Here is a 14,281-nt window from a genome sequence, read left to right as displayed (position 1 = left end):
ATTGCCAGTCTATTATACGAAATAGTTTTGGTTTGTAGTGGTTTTCCTTTCATTTTTCATGGACTTTTATGCTAGTAATATAATAAAAGAGAAATGAAAATAAAATATACTATTAATTGTTAACAAATACAGTGAGGGAACTTTGCATAAATTGTACATTAGTGTAAAGGTCAGTCCAGTAAAATGACTCTTTCCTCCTTTTATTTATTTCTTACTTCATTTCTTTTGTATTTACGACACTGATGGCGCTGAAGTCATGTTAAAATCAAAACAAGAACAAGTCGAAGAAGGTTATTATGACCACCGCGTACAAATTACTCCTGACACGATGTATCAGTTTTCATTCGTTTCCAAGAGATGAAGCCATGTAAGAAACGTATCTCTGCCAATTCTAACCTTTGAAATACGTGTGTAATTGTAGTTTAGGTCGTAGATCATGATGAATTCTCATTACAATAGTGTATGCATTTCGACAGACGAGTCGACTTAAGAAATCGATTGACGATACATTTAATGAAATGTTTGAAACATACATTGTATGAAGTTAGAAGACTACATCAATTGCTTAAAGAAATTTTAACTGTACAAACCTAATAAAAGCATGACTATTGTTATGAGTAATTTTGTTTCACATCATAACATTATAAATTTGACATATTTGGTGTTGAATTTACAATAATATACTAATAAATTATGAAAATATTCAAAGCAAATAATGATTGTTATATTTACTAATTTCCCCTATCCTTTTAGTGAAAAAATACAGTTAAAAGGGTGTGTTTTATGACCATTGTAATGGAATTACAACCTGTACTTACCACAATTCTGAACCACATACGTCTTACTAGTTAACTTACATTTCATGAGAGACTACCTTTAATTTAATACCACTTTTAGGAGCAGTTAAAACAGGATTTTACTCTAAGACTTTAGAATAATAAATTTTTACGTTAGTTTTACTTTGCTGTTTCGAATTTTTTTTAACAATCTGCAAAAAAATATGTAGGAAAAGTCCTAATACGAAAATAAATGTTTGTTTGTTTTTTGGAATTTCGCACAAAGCTACTCGAGGGCTATCTGTGCTAGCCATCCCTAATTTAGCAGTGTAAGACTAGAGGGAAGGCAGCTAGTCATCACCACCCACCGCCAACTCTTGGGCTACTCTTTTACCAACGAATAGTGGGATTGACCGTCACATTATAACGCCCCCACGGCTGGGAGGGCGAGCATGTTTGGCGCGACTCGGGCGCGAACCCGACGAAAATAAAATTCCATTAATTCAATGATTATTTGAACCACAAAATTATCTTTTAACAGCACGAATATACAAATGAAAAAATTGCTTCTCATTATTTTTACTTGTTCTTCACATCTGTAGATAACAATTGCTTAAATATTATCCAACCTTGGAAAATTATTATTTAAAGGAATCATAATGTCATAACATTTTAAACTTGTTAATCCCAACTATCTAGTTATAAAGTTGATGTATTCTCTTGAAACGAAGTGACACAATTTTAGGCGAGAATATACTTTATAGAAATCGTTATGTTGACATGAGATTTTAAGAAGTCCAAATCTTTTTTATATTTGGTGCCAATGAATTCTACAGAAGACAACCTGGAGAGCGTACTAGATGATGAATTAATCACAAATCCGATACTGTAAACATTTACACATTTATTTGTGACCTAAACCTCTTAGTATATTCGTCTTGGTTAATTTACCTGTGATTAACATCTATGAAAAAACTTTAAAATCTTTGTCTTGAACAGACACTTTTGAATTTAGATGTTTAGAGGCTATTTTGAAACAGTGGCTTAATTCAAAACTGTATTATATTTCAAGGAAAATCCAATTTTAACCTCCACTGTTTAGCTGTGTTGTTGGAATTGTCATTTAAATATTATTATGCCTTTAAACAGTCTACAGTGAGGAGATAATGTGAAATGTATGAGTTGCCATTTAGTTGGATTAAGAAAGAGAACCCACGTGAATAAAAACTGCTAAAACCTTAAAGGAACAAGTACGTTTTTTTTCATACAATTTATCTCAGTATTTCAAATGTAATCATATTTTTATTTTTTTAGGCAATTTACCTCATTTCAGTTCCATCTGTATCCATTTTTTAATGTGTGATGAACAGTAAAACATGGAAAAATAAAATGTTTAAAAATGGCCAATATCACCAAAACTGATATCCCATATGAAACAACACTTGAAACAGTTTACGTTCGTTTATTCAAGAAATGTTTGAATCATTCAATATCTAGTGCGACATTCACGGGCTGTGACACACTTCTGACACCGATTTGGCACACTGAATCTGTCTATCAATGTGATCTTTTGGTTTGGCAGTCTACTAGGCCTTGCCGGAGTTCCTGTACATTTTAAGGAGGATGTTGGTGTTTACTAACACGCCTCGACAACATATCCTAACAATGTTCAATTGGATTTAAATCTGGAGATCTGGCGGACCACTCAAAAGTCTCTATTTCTTCCTCGTCAAGAAAGTCCATACACGGGCTGGCGACGTAGGCTCGTGCGTTATCCTACATTAGAATGAACCTAGCACCGGCAAAAGGCCTCACAATGGGTTCCGGAATTTCGTCTCAATATCGTTGTGCGTTCAGAGCACCCCCTGTCGAGTATGAGTAAGTCCGTGTGGTCACCCAAGGATATGCCTGTCCAGACCATTACAGGACCTCCTCCATAAGCGTCGACTTGCATAATGTTACAGGTGGAAAATCACTCTCCTCGGCGTATCCACACTCTTGCAGGCCGTCTGGCCCTAAGGCATCCTTCAAGCAGACGATTGCGAACTGTTTGGGTGGACACATGGGTTCCAGTGGAATGCTGAAGGTCATTTCGCAGTGACCTAGCCGTAGCTAACCTCTCCCGCAGAGCGGTAATCACGATGTAGCGGTCCTCTCTGGCTGTTGTGCAGCGATGACAGTCTTGACCTGGTCTCCTGCCATAAGTGTTCGTCTCCTGGTAGCGTCGCCAAAGTCAGTTGATGAAGCTTTATGGTGACACACCAACGCGCCGTGCCATCCTCCAGCATTTTGACCACCCTGGCCACCTCGTTCTCTGTCAGATAGAGTCTGACTGCTTGGGTACACAAGATGAAGGTACACGCTGACAAAATAAGCCGCAAAAGTTGGTGTTTGTTTTGAGAATTAATGAGGAATGCATAGTTTTACGTAACAACCTTATATAGGGTACCTTGAGTTGTATTCTCCTTGACTGAGGTGAGATTCGTTTGAGTTGCTTCAAACTTCACTTGCAAGCTTAAAAAATACACTTGTGGACGAAAGGATGTTTTTCATACATAAATTTAGTTATGATAAAAATATACTGAAATATGTACTTGTTCCTTTATTTTTTGAGCAATTTATATTCTATGTAAAGTACCAAAGAAACATTATCTATAGAGAGATATTAATGTTACTAATTATTTTTTGTTGCTATTTTTATATGTCTCTATTGCATTTAATGTTTTGTTTCATTTTACCTATACAATGGTATATAATTTTTGTTAGTTTAAACATGTGAAGCTTAAACATCCATATCATTAAAATTCGCATATTAAGTGGTTCACACACCGTTTCTATACACAACATAAACACCATTTGGCTATTACGTTTCATTAGGCAACGTTCTGCTTGAATATAACTAATACCAGCGTCTTTAAAATTATTTACACCATATACAACACAGAGGTAATTGATGAATATCTGTTTTAGAATTTCTACTTACCTATCTCTCACCCCCCCCGCTAGTACAGCGGTAAGTCTATAGATTTATGACGCAAAATAAGGGGTTCGATTCCCCTTAGTGGGCTTAGTAGATAGCCCGATATGGCTTTTATAAGAAAAACAAACTCACACACACCTATCTCTCCCAGGCCTATATCAACTGATGAACTATATATATAAGTGAAAAGCTCATGGTTCTTGGCCATTAATATATCGCTAAATTTCGGAATGGTGCAACTAACGTTACAATTCGGAGGACAGCATGTGTTACGATTTCAAATAGCGTAAACCTGAATTAAATTGTAATTTAGAAGTTAATTAAATGTATATACTACTGAGATTGGTACACATTGCTTTGTTTCCTAATACAAATATATTTTAATATACAAACAATAATACGATTTGTAATAACGATTATTACAATAATGATTTATACACTAACGTTCTTTTATATCCTGTCGAGGTTTCACGATGAGCAAATTACTTTCGAGTCGATATAGGTACAATCAGTAGCGTATTTAGTTAGGGGCTAGAGGGGTCTCGGTCTTAGGGCCCTTGGTCTTAGTGGGTGCCCATTGATAATTTTATTCTACATAAAATTGCATGGGATGTAAGGCCGACAAAAATTATTAATCCCTGAACGCACACAACCTTAAATCTGCTGCTGGGTACAGTTTGCTTAATAGGAAGCTGGCTAGCTTTTTGCTGATCATACGTGAGTTTTTCTTAGCTGAAGTTATATAACGTCTTCGTAAAAATACCAGCGTCCGATGTTAATGTGCTGAAGTTATATGGTTTGTAGTGTTAGTAATCTATAAACGTTCCTGGTCAATATCTGAAGTTCCCAATTAATAAACGTTAATCACAGTTATAGCTTCCGAGATTTATAGAATATCAGCTGTAGCAAAGCAGTAATATATACTGTCTCTTGGCACGTTGCATTGTTTAATTTTATAAGCGTGAGACGAGTGTATAGAACTTTCAGCTTGCACAACAATAATGATAATCATCTTCATTTACATATACACATCGCACATTGTTGATCCTAACGTTCGAGAATATTCAACAACTTCAGTGAGTAGACGGAAATTTTGCTACAGTTTTATCAGTTTAAGTTACGTACATTCCTAAATACAAATTTAACTTAAACACACGTCGATATTAATATCGATACAATATTAATTACATAACACCTTATTTTTTAAAGAATTAAAAATTGACATTAGCCTGTTTTTAACTAAGATATTATACATACACATATATAACAATACATTAAATATAATACATTATCAAAGCATTATAGAACTCCAATAATCATGACGGTATAAAACACAGTCAATAACAATAACCTTATGATCATAACATTACATGACAAGTGAAAGTGCATCATCACATATCTTGTCAACCTCTCTGATAAGTTCAAACCATACTCTTGTAATGATAAACTCCGATTTAACAATTTTCTGTTTTTACCCTTCATTTGATTCAGAAACATCAATAGGTTATGATCAATGTATTGAAGTGTTCTAAAGCCAATGTTTCTTTTCCACAACAGAATAATTATTCTGGTGACAATTAAACTTTTTAGGATAATAGCAAAAAGGGTGTTCAATACCTTTGCCATCTCATGATGACAAGAGACCCAATTGAAGTTAAAATGTATTATAAATACGGCTGTTATGGGTATTAAAACTAATTAAAATGAAGGACAAAGCAATGTTTCGACCTTCTTAGGCGATCTTCTCGTTAACAAAAAAGAGTTTGTTAGAAGGTTGAAACATTGTTCTGTCCTTCATTTTAATACCCATACCAGTCGTCTTAATAGTACAAAATATGAAATTTATCTTTCTTTAGAAGATATCCTGCTCTAATTTTATTCCATATTCTAAAAGAGTCACTATCATGCTTTTCTATGGTCTAAATGAATTCGCTGTGTCTTCCAACGTCATCTATAAAATTCTTAACTCTTAAAAGATAAAATAATTTTATAAATATATGTAAGCAGACCAAAAATCTAACATTTTAATAAAAAGACATCAGCTGCCACATTGAAAACGTATTTCAATGCGTGGAAATGAAAACATTTATTGACAGTTCAAATAATGTAAATTTAGAATAAACTACAATCCTTGTACAAGTTTTAATAGGTGTTGACTTATTTCGTTGTTCCATTCTATAGCGTTATTACAATAAATATAATTTATTATTATTGTGTTGTAAGGCCCGGCATGGCCAAGTGTGTTAAGGCGTGCGACTCGTAATCTGAGGGTTGCGGGTTCGCCAAACATCCTCGCCCTTTCAGCCGTGGGGGCATTATAATGTGTCGGTCAATCCCACTATTCGTTAGTAAAAGAGTAGCTCAACAGTTGGCGGTGGGTGGTGATGACTAGCTGCCTTCCCTTTGGTCTTACACTACTAAATTAGTGACGGCTAGCACAGATTGCCCTCGAGTAGCTTTGTGCGAAATTCAAAAAACAATTATTGTGTTCTTGTTTTTAAACACCTTTTTCTGATATAATACCAGTAACTAATTATAAATACGTTAAACTAGTAGAAATAAGTTACATTAATCCTTTAACAAAATCAAGATTAAAATGTTGTTCTCCTCTTAAATGGCCCGGCATGGTCAGGTGGTTAAGTCACTCGACTCGTAACGTGAGGATCAGGGGTTCGAATCCCCGTCACACTAAACATGCTCGCCCTTTCAGCAGTGGTGACGTTATAATGTGACGTTCAATCACACTATTCGTTGTTAAAAAAGTAGCCAAAGAGTTAGTTGTGGGTGGTGATGACTAACTGCTTTCCCTCAAATCTTACTGTTAAATTAGGGACGGCTAGCGCAGATAATCCTCGAGTAGCTTTGCACGAAACTCAAACCAAACCTATCAAGTATCCGCAATATAAATGACCTTCGCCAAAACAATGGGTGCAAATACGATATTAGTTATGTTTGACCTTAACAAACAGCAACTTAATGAGTCAAAGAACTTCACTATATAAAACAAAGTTAGTGTGTGTGTGTGTAAACATCAAACCAATTCGTCTAGGACTCGATAAACAAAGACGTTATTCTGCTTAACCACCTCGACCAATATATGTAGGACCACGCTAAATAAGGAAGTTAGAATGCGTGTAAACAATATATGTAGTATCACAATGCTGTTGTGTTTTGTTTTGTTTTGTTTTCACATAATCGGCCCATTTCGATCCCATTTTTGTACCTTATCCAACAACATATTATCACTCAAAAAACCCTAAAATTGAAACTGTAAGAACGTGATGATAGTCACCATTGACCATATGATTGTCACCATTAACAGTCACACCACTATAGAAATCTAACTCTACACCTACTAAAACCAACGTCACTTAACACCTAACTGCACGAGATACCGAAGAAGAAATAGATCCCGCTTTTGTTTGTTTGGAATTTCGCACAAAGCTACTCGAGGGCTATCTGTGCTAGCCGTCCCTAATTTAGCAGTGTAAGACTAGAGGGAAGGCAGCTAGTCATCACCACCCACCGCCAACTCTTGGGTTACTCTTTTACCAACGAATAGTGGAATTGACCGTCACATTATACACTCCCACGGCTGGGAGGGCGAGCATGTTTAGCGCGACGCAGGCGCGAACCCGCGACCCTCAGATTACGAGTCGCACGCCTTACGCGCTTGGCCATGCCGGGCCCAGATCCCGCTCTACATTACGAATTTTTAACATAAAGCACATCAGAATCACTATCGCTATCTCTAGGCACATGTGTGGTTTAATTGAAAGTTATATATCCACACAATTATTTATATTCCTGTAACGCCATCTAGAATAAAACCACTGAATTTATAAAAAAGTACTTTATTATTGCTTGACCTGGACACCTTACTCACTTGATACATTTTATTGTTTAATAAATTTTGACATCTAATTAAATTTTAAATTCTACTCGTTCTTTCTAATTATTGTTACTCTACTTTACAACAAGATGTTTCCGTCAAATTAGTAACTACTTCTATCATAAAACGGTTACCTTAACTTTACTATAAAGTTTAAACTCACAAATCAAACCAAAATAAAGTAGTTTCTACTAAAACAACAGTTACCTTAAATTTGCTACAAAGTGTAAACTGACAAATCGAAATAGAGTAGTTTCTACTATAAAACTGTTACCTAAAATTTGATACAAAGTTTAAACCAACAAAACTAACCAAAATAAAGTATTTTCTACGATAAAAATATTAACAAATTTACTATAAAGTTTAAACTGACAAATCAAACCAAAATAGAGTAGTATCTATCATAAAACAGTTATCTTAAATTTGCTATATGGTTTAAACTCACAAATAGAACAAAATAAAGTATTTTCTACTATAAAATAGTTACCTTAACTTTACTATAAAGTTTAAACTGACAAATCAAACCGATGTAAAGAAGTTTATACTATAACACAGTTACCATAAAATTACTATAAAGGTTTTAAACTGTTACAATTTGCAAATTCATAACTCAATATAAGAATCTGAAAATAAGGCTTAAACGTATTATATTCTGGTGAAAACGGTACTAAGCTCTGAGGTTAAGAAAATATGTGTTGGAACTTCAGTTGAAAAAGGATGTTTTTATTTTGATCTACCTGCTCCTACCCGGCGTTGTCGAGGCATTATCTGAATAGAGGGTAGATGTTTAATTATTTTTAAAGAGAAAGGACAAAGATCAGTTGTACACGTGTTTATCTATTGTTTTTTTTATCCTGTTGTTACAAAACTGCGATTGTTTTACATTATTGTAAGTTTTATAACATCATGTTTTTATAAAACGTTGTACAGAATAAAATCTAAAGTCTTGTTCAGCCGTCTATTTAATTGGTATAATCAAATAGTCCGTCAGTTAATTACACATGTAAAAACGGCTGGTATGAGTAGAGAAAGCACTAACAGAGGAGCGAACAACGTTTTGATCTTCTTCGGTCATCGTCAGGTTCACAAAGAAAGAAAGAGGTAACTGACCGATAGCTGACCACATGTTTGAAGGGGGTTGTGTAATTGAGTGTAGGAATGTAAGGTTTAAACATTCTATTAGAAAACATAAAGTTCACACTTACAAACATCTACTTACTACACACAAATCATGTTACTGTCTAACACTTCAGTGTTATCTGCACCAATTAACAAGATCGTTTAAAAGGAACAGAAATGTTACATGCTTCTTGAGTTAATGTTTACTTATTATAACTGTGAAAATAATTGTCATTATCCAAACATGGTTATAAAGTAACAATCCAAATTTTTCTTTCATACTTGCAGCTACCAACAGAATAGATTTATTTAAGTCGTTCGCATGTGTGTTTTTTAGTTCTTATAAAATGTATTGACTATACATCAACGCCTTTTCTACCAGCTGTTTTCAGTTCAATGGTTAACATGACAGACTACACATTGAAGAGTTTAGAATTCAAGTCGTGATGTTGTTGAACATGTTCCATACTTTCACCTATAAATACATTATACAACTGACACTTAATCATTGACAGTATATTACACAACAACTGACACCAAATCACTGACAGTACATTACACAACTGACACTAATCCGTTTTGTTTTGTTTTTCATGAAGAAATACAGACAAACTACATGAGATGATAGACTCTGGTATCTGTTTACGTTATTTTTAGTCAGTAGTTTATAATGTAGGTTGGATATATTAGCAGGGCCGGATTATTTATTAGGCACAGTGCCTAGAGCCTGCGAAATTTCAAACCAGAATTTATAGCTTGTATATCTATAATTTATCTTACCATTAGTTTAACATATACGGCTGGTAAGGCCTACGAACAGATCCAGTACTGTATATCAGAACTACAGGGTGTTCGGAAAGTCACTGTGCACTTACATATTTATTAACAGACATGTTTCAGTATAGAATACAGGAGGTAAATATGAATGACAATTATAAACAATGTTGAAAGTGATCCCCGTTGGCATCAATACAGGCCTGGATCCTTCTCATTTTGTTTCTAAACACCGCTATCAGTTGCTGGCTTGAAATATACTGAATAAAATATGATTATAAAACTGCACAGTGACTTTCCGAACACCCTGTATTATGATACCGTCAACAGCTTTAGGCTTAACGTTTTAGTTAAGGATGTCAAAGAAATTAATAATGGGAAAAAGAATCGATCACAATAAACAGTGAAATGGTTGTAAATGACGAAAATATATACATTTGAAACATTGTGTGATAGATTCTGTTAATCTTACTAAGTGATTTGCGGTCTGTCTATTTCTACGAGAGGCGTTTTGTATTTCGGAAAGTAACGAGTTGCTTTCCAGGTACCATATGATACGCGCGGTTAGTATTTTTTCCAGTAGTTTGTTTACCTGTACTGTTGGTGAGGCTATTAGGTCTATAATCTTTTGGATTCTTGTATGCTGGGATTGTTTTGGGTATTATTTTTATTATTGCGGCTTTACATTGAGATGGGTAATAGCCCGAGTATAGTGAGAGGTTAAATACGGCTACTAGATGAGTAATTAGTGAGGTTGAGGCGTTTTTAACAATGATATTACGTGTGCCATCTTCCCCTGGGGCAGTGTTTCGCTTGATAACCTGATTTTGGCGTGTGTTATTGGTTTAGTGAGTAGCTGGATGTTGGTAAGATATTCATTGTTTTCGCGTGGTAGGGAACATGGGAAGTAGGTACAAAATATGTTTGCATTATCTTTAATAAAGTTTTGAATCGTGCAAAAATGGTTGTTGTCGAAGAGTGGCGAGTTCGGAGAGATTAATACCTGTTTGTAGTATTCAACTAGTAAGTTGGCTTTTTCTAGGTCAGATGTTGCTGTACTGTTGTTCAGTTCCAGGTTAGGAATACTGTTGTTTGAGTTATCATTGCACATAATTTTCTCCAGAATGTAGCGGGGTCTTTGTGTGAATTATCTAGTGATGCACATAGCTCAGACCAGTTGTGTTTTTTGTTCATTGATGTGGCGGCGGATGAGGTTGTTAATCTGATTAATTCTGGTTTTTGTGGTGGGGTCACGAGAAACAGTGAATTGGCGTCCGAGTTTGCGTCTTTTAATAATTAGTGAGTGGACTGGTTTGATGAGTTTTCATGAGTTTGGGTGATTGTTGAGGTTACGTTTGGGAATCATTGTGTCTCTTGCATTTGTTATCGTGCTGACTGTGCTGGATAAGTAATTATCTATGGATTTTGGGTTGTTAGTATGAGTTACGATATCTGGTAAATTGTCGTCGATGGTTTTTCGGAAGAAGTCCCAGTCAATGGCGGAGAAATCGAAAATTCTGGGCGAGTTGATCATGGATATAGATATGGGGTTGTGATCGCCACCTATGTTATTATACACTCTGAAATTCTGTATTGAGGGGGTTATGCTTTTGTTTGTTTGTTTGTTTGTTTACAATTAAGCACAAAGCTACACAATGGGCTGTCTGTGCTCTGCCCACCACGGTTATCAAAACCCGGTTTTTAGTGTGTAAGTCCGCAGACATACCACTGTGCCACTGGGGGGGGATATGCTTGTTGTGTATAAAGCAAGGTCTAGGATGTCCTGACTCCCATCATAGTATGTATGGGTTGGGGTATTGTTGTTGCCCAGAATAAGATTATTCTGGGAGATAAAGTCATTAAGGATATAGCCGTTCCTGTTGTTAATTCTACAGTTGAAATTGCAGTGCTTGAATTAAAGTCACAGATTATAATCGCACGTGGGTACCAATTTATTACTTGGAGAAATAAATTCACATCTGGTGTGGTGGAAGGGGAGGTATAGTTTGCGAGAGTTACTGTTTTTATTCTATTTGTTTGTTGTATTATTGCTGATATGTGTTCGTTGGTTGAGTTGAACCTGGTATCTGGAAATGATACGCTGAGTTGTTTAATGTATAGCATGGCGATACCTTTACTATTGAGACCTTTAGGTTTAGAATTACAATTGTAGCCTGGCAAGCTAAAGTTATTAGTGTGAGTGGGCAATGTTTCACTTATAATTATTACATGGATATTTTCTTTTTTACATAATTCAAACCATTCATACTTTTTGTGATTTAAATCACCATGAATGTTAACTGCTAAGATATTTAACAAAATACCTGACCGGTGTCTTGGGAGATCCTGGAAACACCTGATCCCTAAGTCCCTCGATGCCATGCAGCTTGAAACCGAAGTAGAAGGGAGCGGACCTGATAATGTCTTCAATCAGCTCAGTGTTATGGAGATGACCTGCCGTTGCCTGAATGATTGCATCTGTCATGAATGAAATCATTCTTTGGATCAGAAGTCGGTTGCTTTTGCGTGGATTGGGCTGTTTCTCGTGGGTGGCCTGTTGCTTCGGCATAGGTCCTTTTCTGTGATGAATGGGCAGGGCAAGGCGCTGTCTGGGTCTCCGGAGCCTTCGGTTGCGTAGGTGGTTTTGCACTGACACTTGGTGGGTTCTTGGGCTGGTCAGTGTGGTTGGTGGAAATCCTTGACTTGATATGTTCTGGATGGCTAATGGTGAGTATTCTGTTTCTTTCCAAAGTGAGAACTTTCGAGTATTTGTGACAACCACGGTATGAGGTTGCGTGTGGATTACCGCAGTTGCCACAACAGGTTTCTTTTCGATTCTTTGGGCACTCTGCTGCTATGTGTGGTCAGCTGCACCTTACACATCTTGGAGTTGTTTTGCAGGCGGAACGAGCATGTCCGAATTTCTGGCAGTGAAACCATTGAAGGACTAACTGCAGCGGGTTGCTTTTATTCCTCAACATGGAGCCTGAGAAACCATAGTGTAACTCCGTCCTTGATCAGTTTCTTGGCAAACTCGATGTCTCTGAAGTAGATACGGACAAGCGGTGTTGGGTGATCAGTCTTGGCGGATTTAATGCGTTCAGTGTTGATTGTCTGAATGCCCTGGCATGCTAATTCTTTTATTTCTTGGGGACTGATGTTACTGTCAATTCCTCGTATCATGACTTGTTTAGAAGGGGAATGGTCACCTGGTACATAAATATTAAGTTAATATTTCAAAGTTTCAAGTACAGTTAAATAATCTCTCACGTAAGGGGACGAAGAATAACCACAACGTTCCTGATCATCCCAGGAGTGGGAATTCTCTTCTCTCTCTATAAACTGAACGCCTGCCAAGTTCATTTGCGTTCATTTTGCGTTTGCAATTTTTGATTTTTTTTTTGTCTTCCAGAATTTGTCTGTGTTAGTCATTCTAATTTTCTCCCAGTTTATTCTGTGTCTAGTTGATGTGGCGTGCTCTGCAATGGCTGAATTTTGTTTTCATGAGTTTTATACTATCGTTATGTTCTTGTATTCTTGTTGTGAGTTTTCTTCCTGTTTCTCCAATGTATGTATCGTAGGAATACAGAATTTCATAGATGACGTTTTTGAGATTCTCTTTGGTAGGTTGCTGTTTGTTTTTTACCAGAATGGACTTTAAGGTATTGTAGCAAGGATTTCCACCGGACTTCTGTGTTGAATTTTTTGGCTATGCATTTGTGTTTTTTATTGAAATGTTGCAGGTATGGTTGATAAATGGAGGTAGTGGTGGTGACTTTCTGTCGTGATCTTCTTCAAGGAGTTTTTGATAAAGGAGCATGTGTAACCATTCTGTTTAAAACTCTCTATGATCTTTTGGTGTTCTACTTCGATGGACATCTTATCACAAATGTTTTCTGCTCTCTTGTTTAGGCATTGGATTATACCACGTTTTATCGAGGTTGTTTGATAGGACTGGAAGTGTAGGCATCTGTCTGTGTGGGTGTGGTTTTCTGTACACAGTTGTGGTGAGTTGTCTTGCTTATTTGCTAATGATTATGTCAAGAAATGATAGGCTGTTTTGTTCCTCTATTTCCATAATAAAGTGGATTCTTTTGTTTACAGAATTGAAATGTTCTAAGAAAATTGGTAAGTATCATAACACGCTCTCCACAATCTACCAGGACACTATAAAAAGCCATCAACATCTACACGCACAGTGACTTGAAGACGAAAGGCGAAAGACTTTTGAAACGTCGTCCTCTACACTTGTGTCTTCCAAACAAGCAGTTGCAGTAGTATACCTCTTTTAATTAGTGGGTTTGGCTATTTCAGCCACACCTATTGCTAACAGGTGCATAAAACCAAGCATACAGCCATACAATCTCCATAAACAAACATCAACAGTAGAATGGGTCGTACTGAAACACTCAGTGACGTCCAACGTGGCACTGTCATAGGATGCTACCTTTCCAACAAGTCAGTTAGTTAAACATCTGCCTTGATAGATCTGCCCCAATCAACTGTAAGTATTGTTATTGTGAAGTAGAAACGTTTAGGAGCAACAACAGTTCAGCCACGAAGCGGTAGGCCACACAAGCTCACAGAACGGGACCGCCGAGTGCTGAAGTGCGTAAAAATCGTCTGTCCACAGTAGCAACAATCACTACTAAGTTCCAAACTACCTCTGGAAGCAACGCTAGCACAAGAACTGTTCGTCAGGACCTTCATGAAATGGGTTTCCATGACCGAGCAGCTGCA

The sequence above is a fragment of the Tachypleus tridentatus genome, chromosome 2 (genome assembly GCF_004210375.1).
Source record: "Tachypleus tridentatus isolate NWPU-2018 chromosome 2, ASM421037v1, whole genome shotgun sequence".
Lineage (NCBI taxonomy): Eukaryota > Metazoa > Arthropoda > Merostomata > Xiphosura > Limulidae > Tachypleus > Tachypleus tridentatus.
Note: the sequence above shows the minus strand (reverse complement) of the source record.